The sequence below is a fragment of the Columba livia genome, chromosome Z, assembly GCF_036013475.1.
Source record: "Columba livia isolate bColLiv1 breed racing homer chromosome Z, bColLiv1.pat.W.v2, whole genome shotgun sequence".
Classification (NCBI taxonomy): Eukaryota; Metazoa; Chordata; class Aves; order Columbiformes; family Columbidae; genus Columba; species Columba livia.
This window is the reverse complement of record NC_088642.1, coordinates 23,025,267-23,035,856: the sequence shown is the minus strand read 5'-3', so window position 1 is coordinate 23,035,856 and position 10,590 is coordinate 23,025,267. Positions and strand designations below refer to the sequence as shown.

General features: G+C 39.4%; 1 long non-coding RNA gene across 1 annotated transcript; it reads right to left on the bottom strand.

Moving 5' to 3' along the window:
* Positions 1 to 3,121: 3,121 nt before the first annotated feature.
* Positions 3,122 to 8,574, bottom strand: LOC135577464 (uncharacterized). Its single transcript, XR_010469276.1, has 2 exons — positions 6,751 to 8,574; positions 3,122 to 6,241 (listed from the first exon to the last, which is right to left on the bottom strand). It is a non-coding gene; the product is annotated as an uncharacterized LOC135577464 (long non-coding RNA).
* Positions 8,575 to 10,590: the final 2,016 nt, after the last annotated feature.

Sequence of the window (10,590 nt, the reverse complement as noted above, 5' to 3'; positions counted from 1 at the left end):
TAGCAATTCACTTTCTGTAAGTACATCATTAGCTATAATAATCCTCAAGGTAAAGATATACCTTAATTTGCTCACAAACAAAACAGTAAATAAACATAAAAGAGGACAAATACTCCTAGCAAAGAAAGTGTGAGTTTATATTGATGGAATATCTTATTGCAAGAAGCATTTCAGCAAGACAAAGATGTTGCTTTGGCGGATGCTGTGTAATAGTCCTTTTAGCACACATTTCCAGGTACCTCAGCCTAAAGACTTTGTGTTCTTTTATTTGGAAATAGGACTTTGCTTTTTTATTGATCCTAACTTCAGTAGTAGCAAGAGCAAAAAGACTGAACTGACAAGATGCAAAAGAGATGGAGCTTAGAGTTGGACTTGGGTTGTTCCTGGACTGCAAGTGCACAGGTCCTGTGACACTTTACTGGTTTGCAGTGGATGGATGTTCAGTTTCTTCTGCAACAGTGGGACTGTGAATGGTTGATTCTTGTTTCATTTAACAGGGTACTTATAGTAACTTTTTTCTATAGGCTCTGGACCATTTAGATAGTTTCCTGTTTTTCTGTGTTATTTATACTTAAGGCTATATGCAGTTGCATCATAATCTACACTGCAATTTTGTGATAAGGGACTACGCAGCATCTAGCACAGTCCCAGTCTGACTGACAGGCACTTCTACAATTACATAAATTGTAATAAAAGGCCTGATCGAGGGAGGTCCCAAATTACCTCCTCTGCCTGCATGCTATTGAGGGACAGAGTGTAACTTAAAGAGAAGATGGGGCTGGTTTTCCCTTACTGTTAGTTGGCAACAATTTACTAACCATTTTGGAGTTAAAAATGAGTTTTATCATAGCAACTTTAAGTCATTGCTCAATATTTCTACTTTTTATTCAGACACAAACTGTCTTTAGGCTTAAAAACAATGGTTTAGAGGAATAAAAGAGGGGTAGTTTGAGAGACACAACGGGTTAGACATAAAAAAAGGCATTTCTTGTCTTGCGCCAAATGATAATTCCAGCACAAGAATGATTAATGCAGTGCTTCACTTGCTGGGCAAATGATATCCTGTCTGGTCTGGAGACAACATGAAATGGTATTGTCTGTATTCTACTTCACACTAAGGTCAGCCAGAATATAATTATATCAATGACATTTCCCTGTAGACTTCCAGCTTTTTATAGGATTGATGCTAAGGTTACTCAATAGTTTACCAAGCTTTAAATAGTCGTGTGTCTTCATTGTCCAAGTTCATTATGTATTACAGCCCTAAAAACAGTCTGTGCTCTGTGACTGCTGCAAATGCCAAGGATCCAGTGACAACTGAGTGGAGAAAGAACATCTTGTCATTATGGTTTTAAGTTGTGAAACTGACTTGGAGAGTTTTTGGAGTTGTTTTTGTTTGTTAATGCTGTCTCAAAAACAAAGCAAAACAAAACACAACAAAAAAAAAAAAAAAAAGAAAAACAACCCACAAAATTTAAATCGCCCAGTTTTTTTTAATGTATTTGTCACATTTCATGGATTAATGACAATGCCTAGGGATGTTCATCTATGAAGTATGTCAAATAGCACTAATGCTGTGCTAAATGTAATGCAAATGATTCTCCCTCAGTGGACCTTGCACAAGGATATTGCCTCAGATACTGCAATCCTAACGCTGCAGAAACTACGCCAAACAAACAAGGGCTGTTAGAGTTCTGATCTGTGTGAACTGGGTTGGAAGAAAAGAGCTCATGTTAAAATAATTCAAAATTCAGAGAGCTTTAGGAGTATATAGGTAATAAATCAGACTTGTCTAAAGTGTAGACATTTCAGCCTGTGTGCATACACTGGGCAAACAAATTATTACTTTAGAGTTAGGTTCTGATCTTAGGACACAAGACACGGTGAACAAATTTAGCACCTTGAAACTGCCCCAAATGGTGAGTTTCTATTCTGTTTTATCCACATCTTTCTCTGCTTTCACCTCCAATTTCCACCGTGTGTTTTTTCTGCACATCTGGTGCTGGTTTGGGCACACACCAGTCCCCTGTGTGAGCCAGTTTAATTTATTACAATGACAGAAAATAAATCCAACAAAAAAAATCTGGATGGTTTTGTGCTGGTTTAGTGAGTTAGATCTTCTCCCAGGAAGGTCTGGTAGGCAACAGACCCAGGGAGAAGATAAAAACATACAGCCACGGAGAAGACAGAGGTGAGAAAATAGGTGGGAAGCGTGAGAGGAGGGAGGGGAGCAGGAAAGCCTTCTGCTTGCATATGCAGACAGCCACTGCATCTGCTCAAGCGTCAGTGAGCCGCCACCTTGCACAAACTCTTCTGGTTGCTGTTTATCCTAGGCTAGCAGATACAGACCACCCCACCGCTCACTGCTTCACAGAATGTTCCTGGACAGGATGGTGGCATCCAAATTCACCATCCTATCTACTAACTGGTTTCCCAGACAGTCCTGATTTAGGTATTCACTGAAGCTGAATATTTCTTTTTCATTTCTACCATTACTGATATTTGCCTCCCTGAGACATGTCACTTTCAGGCTGAAAAACTGTAGAATTGTAGAACTGTTTGGGTTTGAAGGGACCTTCAAAGGTCTAGTCCAACCCTCCTGCAATAGGCAGAGACTTCTTCAACTAGATCAGGTTGCTCAGAGCCCCATCCAGCCTGGCCTGGAATGTTTTCAGGGATGAGGCATCTACCACCTCTCTGGGCAACCTGTGCCAGTGTTTCACCATCCGCATTGTAAAAACTGCTCAGGTTCAGACCATTTGTCTTTGGAGATGACTACAACCAAACTATGGATAGTAAATTTGAGTGAGATTTTCAACGGCCTTCATAACTGAGGGTTGGGAGCAGGCTTAGCTGCACTCCGAGTCCTTCTCAACTGAAAATCAAGCCCACATTGCTCACAGGAGTCAGGGCTCTTCTGAGAGATCACCTGCCAGCTGTGTGCAGAAGTAGAGGGTCTGTGTCTACAACAGATCTACACACTCCCACATGCCTGCCCAGCAGCAGAGAGGTACATTTATGTGTAAAATAGGTGAATTTCATGAACCAGAGAGCTCGTCTCATGATTTTAGCACTTCTAATAAGCTAACAGCGGAAGAGTCACATGAAATAGGCTAAAGTGGAAGTATTATTGCATTTGTTTTAATAGTGACACAAAACCACACATAGTACTTGAAGGGGTGTATCAGAGGTTAAATAACATAGAGATTGCAGAGCATGTTCCAGGCAATTGATCTTCAGAGACAGGCAAGGTCAATTTTTCACAAATATCTGATGATTTACATTTTCATTGGTTTTTTTTCTTGCATTCTTCTACATTGTTTGACTATTAATTTAATCCTTACAGTTTAATAATTTCATAAGCAGCCTTATATGACTGCCCAAGACAGCAGTATCTCAAGCTGATGATCCAGAAGATCTCTTCTAGCCTGATGTCTTGATGCTTTTCAAAATATCATTTCTTTCTGATTGTTCTTTATAGAGTGAACAGAACGTCAAATATGAGCCATTAGCAACCCTGTCCATGCTTTTATATTTCTGTTTCTTTCTGAATCAGTGGTGTATGTGTATTATATATTTTAGAATTATTATTGTAACTCATTGGAAAGCTAAAATGCTTCCAGCAGCAAACTTTGAACAAAAATCTTTCATCAAAATCCACCTGAAAAACCCATCCTCTGAAAATTTCCAAGTACTTTGAAATTAAAACCTGAATATGCTTTTCAAGAACTGGAACAAAGATTCCTCTCTTATAAAGGAGAGGTGAAGAAAATGAAGGCATGACTTCAAAGAAATAGATTTTATTAGGATGTCTTTTTGAACTACAATGTTTTTAGGGCCATCTGAAATTCATTAAAATTTTGTCAGCTTACTCAAGAAGTCAGTAATTAACCCTAACTGCTACTGTGAAACTTTCTAAAAGGAGCTTTGATAGATATATTTCTGCTGGAATCAAAGTTCAACAAACAAAGTAATCTTTTGCTAACTTTCACAGAGACAATGGAGATGGACAACATTGTGTAGAAACAGAAACGACATAGCGTTGACTTCTGCCCTCCCTGATTCTGGGCTGGCTATGCATACAACAACCATCACACGGAAATAAATGAAAACACATACCAGTAACAAAAAAGAGCTGATATAGTTGCAGAGATTCACGTGAGCTCCAGAGAAATTTAATTGTGTTCAACTTTTGTTATTCTTCTACAACAAGCTTGTAGGCCCTTATAATTTCTGTGATGTCCTCTTTGAGTTACTCTGGCCTCCATCTGTACTTGGAGTTCAGTTCAAAGGAGCAGCACTGACACATAGTCAAAGTACTCCCTTTATATACATATCTATTTTTTTTGTGTGTGTAGGTGAATACATCTCTTGTTCTGTGCCTGTATTAATGATGTGCTTTGTTATTTGCAGATATAAAACTCTCAGACAAGTTCTGCCTATCAAGCCATGCAATTACTGGCATGTTTCAATTTTGATTAGTATAGAAAAAAAAAATTGATTTGGAGTTGCCTAAACAGGAAATGTTTTTATCTGGTAATGGAGACCATATCACTAAGTATCTCAGAAACAGCATGCATCTCTGGAGATGGCACTTGTTCTTAATTAGCCTGTAAACACATTCTGTGCTTATTTGGCTGAAATCATGAGAATAAAAGAGAATAAATGAAGGTGTGTTACTTCTAATATGGGCAGAGGTTCTATAGAACAAGTAATAGCTAGGAAATGGTATTCAGCAAACAGCCATGTCCAGACTTTTTAAAGCTAGCAAATGGCTTTGACATTTTTATGAATGATCAAAAAAAGAGATGACACTGATTATTCCAAGGAAAGAATGTAAAATGTAAGGTTTGTGATAGCAACAAATGAGGAAGTTTCCTGTTAGCTCCTTTGTGTGGGCTCATGACAAGAGAGGCATGCATCTCTGCCCATTTATTGGCAACTATACATTGTGTCTTCGGAGGCAGTAATGAAGCCAGAGCAGGGAAATACTGCCAGATAAAAAACACATCAGCCATGAGAAAGGTACCTTAAGAAAGGCTGATGGTCAGTTTTGACTGAAATCGATAACAAACTTGTAAAATGGTTGAGAGACTCAACAGAAAGTTAATTACCAATATTGATGCTTCAAGGGTTACCACATTTTATTCTGCTGTTAAAATACAGTAAGACAGAATAAGTAGGCTTAGACTTGTCACAGTTCTGTGACCTTTTCATAGCACTAGATTCCCTCTGGCATTTTTCCCTTCTCAAGCAGTCACTTTTTAGGCTACATCTCTCCCTAACATATGTTCAAGCACAACTGAAAAACATTTCTAATCTACAGCAATTAGTTAACAACTACTACTTAACATGATAACTCAAACCTAAAATCATAAGTTCTGGCATGTTCTCCACCATCAGCACAAGTGCTGGCAAAGCTCAGCCTGCCCTGCTCCATCCAAAGGCAGAGACGGAAAGGTGCTACGGTGTAGAGGCTCCAAGTACAACAACGGGAGCTACATGGCTGGACATTCTGGAAAACCTTTCTGCATATTTGCTGCCTCAGCAGGCAGACCAGGACCAGCATCTCCCTGTGCCTTGCTGAATGGTGCACAGCCCCCCTCCAGAAGACTGGCTGTGCTGCATGTGCTGGTCTAATCCAGGCCTTGTGGCCACAGGATCGTGACCTCCACGTTGTGATCAGATAAGAAAAAGTTCAACAACTCGATTTATTTTCTGTGTCCTCTTTGCACACACTAACAAGGCCAGGCACTGTTTTGTCCTCTATTTTTATTGAAGTGAAATAGCGTAAAAGGGAAATTGTGCATGGAGGTTAGGGGAATTCCCTGATGGAGACAGTATGCCTCAGTTCCAGTAAATGGAAAGCTGAAAGTGCCTGATACAGGGAAAATATATTCCAGAATAAATATAAAATAACATTTGTAACCGCAGAGTTGAGCTGACCTTTGTTAGCAAAGCATTTGTACTTAGGGAAGGTTATCAGCTGGCAAAAATAATTAAATGCAACACTGATTTTGATGAAGGAAAGAAAACTTATTTTACCTGGGGAAATGGGCTTTATCTTCAATAAACACAGAACTTGCATTTGTCCACTTCATTTCACTGCAAAGCCTTTTTTTCTTACAGTTTGTGTCTCACATCCAAATATTAAAGGCAAATCTCGCAATTCCATACAGGGTGAAGAGTGCTGTACAAATGATGGGTTTTTCTACTTTGAAGTCAGCTTATGTGTTTATTTCTAGAGAAGTGACAGAGTGACCAGAGAAAGCAGTCATTTGCGGTAATCCCAGAGCAAGATAAATGTAAATTCTTTAGGATGTCTGAAGTGCAATGTGAGATAAAGTAAACAAATAACAAATAATATATTAGGCTTATTTTATCGGTTTTCAGATTAAACATGAGTGCCTCAGTTTTCTCCAATGTTTTCTTCTCTGACCTACTTTACTGCAAACATACATATTTTTTTCCGCTGAATGTTATATCTAAAATGAAACTTGAAATGTATAAAGAGTAAACATCTGTGAGAAGTAAATACATATTTCTGAAAGAAAATCAGACAAGTTATATAAACCTAATGCACATTTTGTGCACAGCTTTGTATTTAATCACACACTTGGATGCCTCTAATTGCAACATCCATGAAAAATTTGAAAATGTACTGTACCATCTACACTCCGCACCAGCACTTTTAACACTTACAGGTAGTAAACCTGGATAGATTAGGTAAAAACTGATTTACTTGCTTACCTTTGGAGACAGCAGGCACCCTAAGGCATGCGTGTGCGTTTCTCCAGCTACCCAAAAGTATTCCGGGAGAAGAACAACATCAAGTCACATTCTAAGGAATAGTTGGTGAGAAGTAAAATCATTCACATAATTTTACTAAAGATAAAATCATTCACATATGCACTTGCAGCATAGCTGAGTAACATATGAAGGGAATGCGACTGCGGAGATATATCTAGGCTAGCGTGTAATTCCACATAAAAAGTGAGAAAACTGAGAAGGTAAGATAGCCAACTGCTTGAATCTAACTTTAAATTTAAGATGCCTTTCTTTCCTGAGCTTCTGGCAAAGACATTGACTTCAACATTTCCGCAGGCAAGTTGTTGTTTGTTTTTTTTTCATATTCAGTTGAAATTCTATTTCTTTTCCAAAGAGTATGCCCATGTATCATTCATACCAGAACATTTGGAAGTATAAAAGAATTGACATTGTTAGTTCGGTTTAGACAGTCGCCTTCCAAGTTAGCAAATTTCAGCCATGATGTCTGGGCTTAGATATAGGCTGTGTCTAGCTATGAATCAGACAAACTTTTGATTTTTTTTTACCATAAAAAAAATATATATATATTAAAAAAAATAAAATAAAAAAAGGAGGGAAGGAAGCATTGCTGATACTGCTAAGTGTGTACAGTTCATTTGAATGCACCTGAACAGAGAGATACACACATACATACGCATATTACTGGGTGACATTCGTTTTACTTTGGTCGATAATCAATATTTTGGGCTTACTGTGATTCAGTATAATTCTAAAAAATACAAGTCAGAGACCTACATTACCCTTGGGAAGGATGGATGTTTAAAATGCAGACCCGTCAGCACAAGGCAAGCTTGTAAGGCAGAGGCCATAGCATTTATTTGGCCAACCGCCATAATGGGAAAATCAGACAAAATTCGAAGGCAGAACTCGTGAAGATTGGACCTTTTTTCCCAAGCATAAAATTGGTGAAATGCATTTGTCTTAGAACATGACAGCCAGGGAGATGAGAGATACCGTTATGTCTTTATACTTAGAAAGAAGCCTCTTACAATAAATCACAGCATCACAGAAGTACGTCTGGGAGGAACCTCAGAAGATCATCCAGCCTACTTGCCTCACCACTTCAAGATCTGCTACCCCTAAGCCATTTCAGTCGAACACTTACCCAGTCTCTTCCCCAAAACTCCAGAATGATCTGAAGGAAATTTGCTTTGCAGCCTATACTGGTACGAAAACTCTCCTCATGACCAAGTAAAATATTTTCTGCTGCAGTGCAAGGGGAAAGTGGTTAGAAGCTGGGCCTTTCCCCCCAGAATGCAATGCAGACTACAATTCTGGACTTTGGTGGCTCAAATCCTTTTTTGTGCATCTCCAGTGAAAATTTTGTTCTAGGCTTGTGTGTGCATATATTTGTGCATGAATATTGCAACAAAGGTTTAAGACAACAGTATCAAACAACTTAGGTTATTTGTTATCAAAACAATACTAACAAGACAAGAATATTTAGTTGTTATACAGCTGAGAAGAAAACGGCTGTCACCTTGTAAGGGAACTTGTGGCTCTCTCCTACGCACCTCTTCTGGTCTTCTGTCCAAGCTGACAGGCACCCACCTCTGCAAGGTTCAGGCTAGCCAGCAAAACCCCCTGAGATGTACTGCTTTGGTGCAACAATGCACTACCACCCTGTAGTCTAAGTAAAAGCATAAAAACAAAATGTAAGGAAATACTTAAATTTTGAATTATGCTGTTGCACTGTGTCACAGTTGTTTTCCAGGCTGGTAGCTACCTCTGCCATACAGAGGTATCTGCCCCAGTTCCCCTGGCTACATGGAACAACAAAGAAAGATTTTAGTGGGGTTTCTGGGGGAGAAGGTCCCGGGATTCCCGCAGGCATCCTAAGGTAGAGTTTAAATACAGCTGAAGAAGTGAGTGGGAGCTCTTGCTCCTGCTATGTTTGTGACGGTAGTCATGCTTTAATCATGATCTACCAAATATTAGTGCCACCCTCTAAGCATTTGTCAGTGCTCTGGAGAACACTATCTGATCTCTCTGTCCAGTGCTAATGAGTGGTGGTAAAAAAGTATCGCTTTTCTAATGTAACTTAACCATATGAGCACTGAGCATTGCAGAAGAGAGGTTATGTGATCATCAGTATGAACCTATTGATGCCATCATAAATAGAAAGGACGACTGACTACAAGAACCTCAGTATTGAGAAAAACACTCCAAGACTTTCTTTAGTGTGTGTTGGAAGAATGTATTTTTATTATTGAGCTCTGGCATTGATTTCAGTGTGCTACATCCTAGGTCATATTTTGTGCTGTTTTTTATGAGAATGTCTCAATGCATGGAAAGAGTATGGAGTTGTGACAAAGGGACTCTTTCCTTCCCATTCAGGACTGGCTATAGGAAGCAACAGTATCAAATGTATTTCATACACATTGCATAATCTTTGTTATACAAAGAGGTTTGATTTTTTTTTAATCATTTACACTATATTTTAACAAGCAATTTCATAAGTTAGTGGCAGCTGTTTGATTTTCTTCTATTTCCATTTCAAACAAGTAGAAAGCCTCTTGTAGAACGATGCAACAGCCTTTTTCATAAGTATTGCTGTTTGCCCATATTTTCTGTTATTGTCATAGAGATTTAAGAACTGTACAGATCATATTGTTTTCAATTTATTAACCCGATCTACTGTTGCTGTTTAGAGCGTTTTCACTGAGTTGTCTAGAATAAAAGTTTTAGTTGAACTATACTGCCATCATGTGGTGACCAATGTTTCTGGTTCAAATTCACACATGAAAGTTTTGTTTTCAAACTGAAGAACCTGGATATCATACAAATAAAGTTATGTTTCTTGTGGCTGCTTGGTAACAGATATTCAGTGTCGTTTCTTCTCCCCTAATTCCAACTGCGGTGTCCACCCCTGCAGCCCCAGAAACAAACGACATCCGAACTGACCCTCATGAAATGCTGCCCTTGAATTCATCAGTTCTCCTGCAGCCTTCCTGAGACAGAAATTGCTCAGATATCAGTCCTGCACATGCCACACAGAAGTTTTCAGCAGTGTTCAACTTTCCTATAGCCAATACAACTACTCTGTTTTGGAGCAAACCCCACTATCAAGGACTGTATGGCTGCACAGATGACCCTGGTGATGGTGCTAAGTAGCAGTATGACACCAAACCTATGCAAAACAGGTGCCGCTGAGGTTATCTGGTGCGCATACTCACCTTCCCCTCAAGTGACTAGCCAGCCTTGTTTTGTTCTCCCTGTCCCTGAGCTGGACTAATCCATAAAGCTGCTCTGCTATAGTTGTGGGAGAGACTGGATGGAAGTGGGTGACTCTCCTCTTCTCCAGCAAGCTACCAGGGCAGGGTGTGGTGGTCATGTAGGTCTATGGGCCTTGGGTGGGATCAGCTTGAGGGAGAGGGGCCTGTACACCAGAAGGTTTGAAATAAAAATGAATAGGTGTGTCCAGTGTTGCATTTTGCTTCAGTTTTTCAACCCCAACCAGACTGGATGGCTGCAGAACATGATGCTAGGGGATAGAGAAAAGAACTCACCTCCATAGTATTCAGTAAACCCTGATCTAGATACTTACAAGGATCGCAGTGTTTGCTGTTATGACAAAGAGTATCTGCTGTCACTGGAGCCAGCTGGACCAAAAGTGCTGTGCAGGAGCTATGATGATACACCAGCTGCAGTCACAGGCTTCTGTTTTCCTACATCTAAAAGAAAACCCTGAAATCCAGAGGTGTTGCCTTCTAGACAGTTGGGCTACTTTAATGCACCAAAGAAAAGCGAACTACCCAGTGT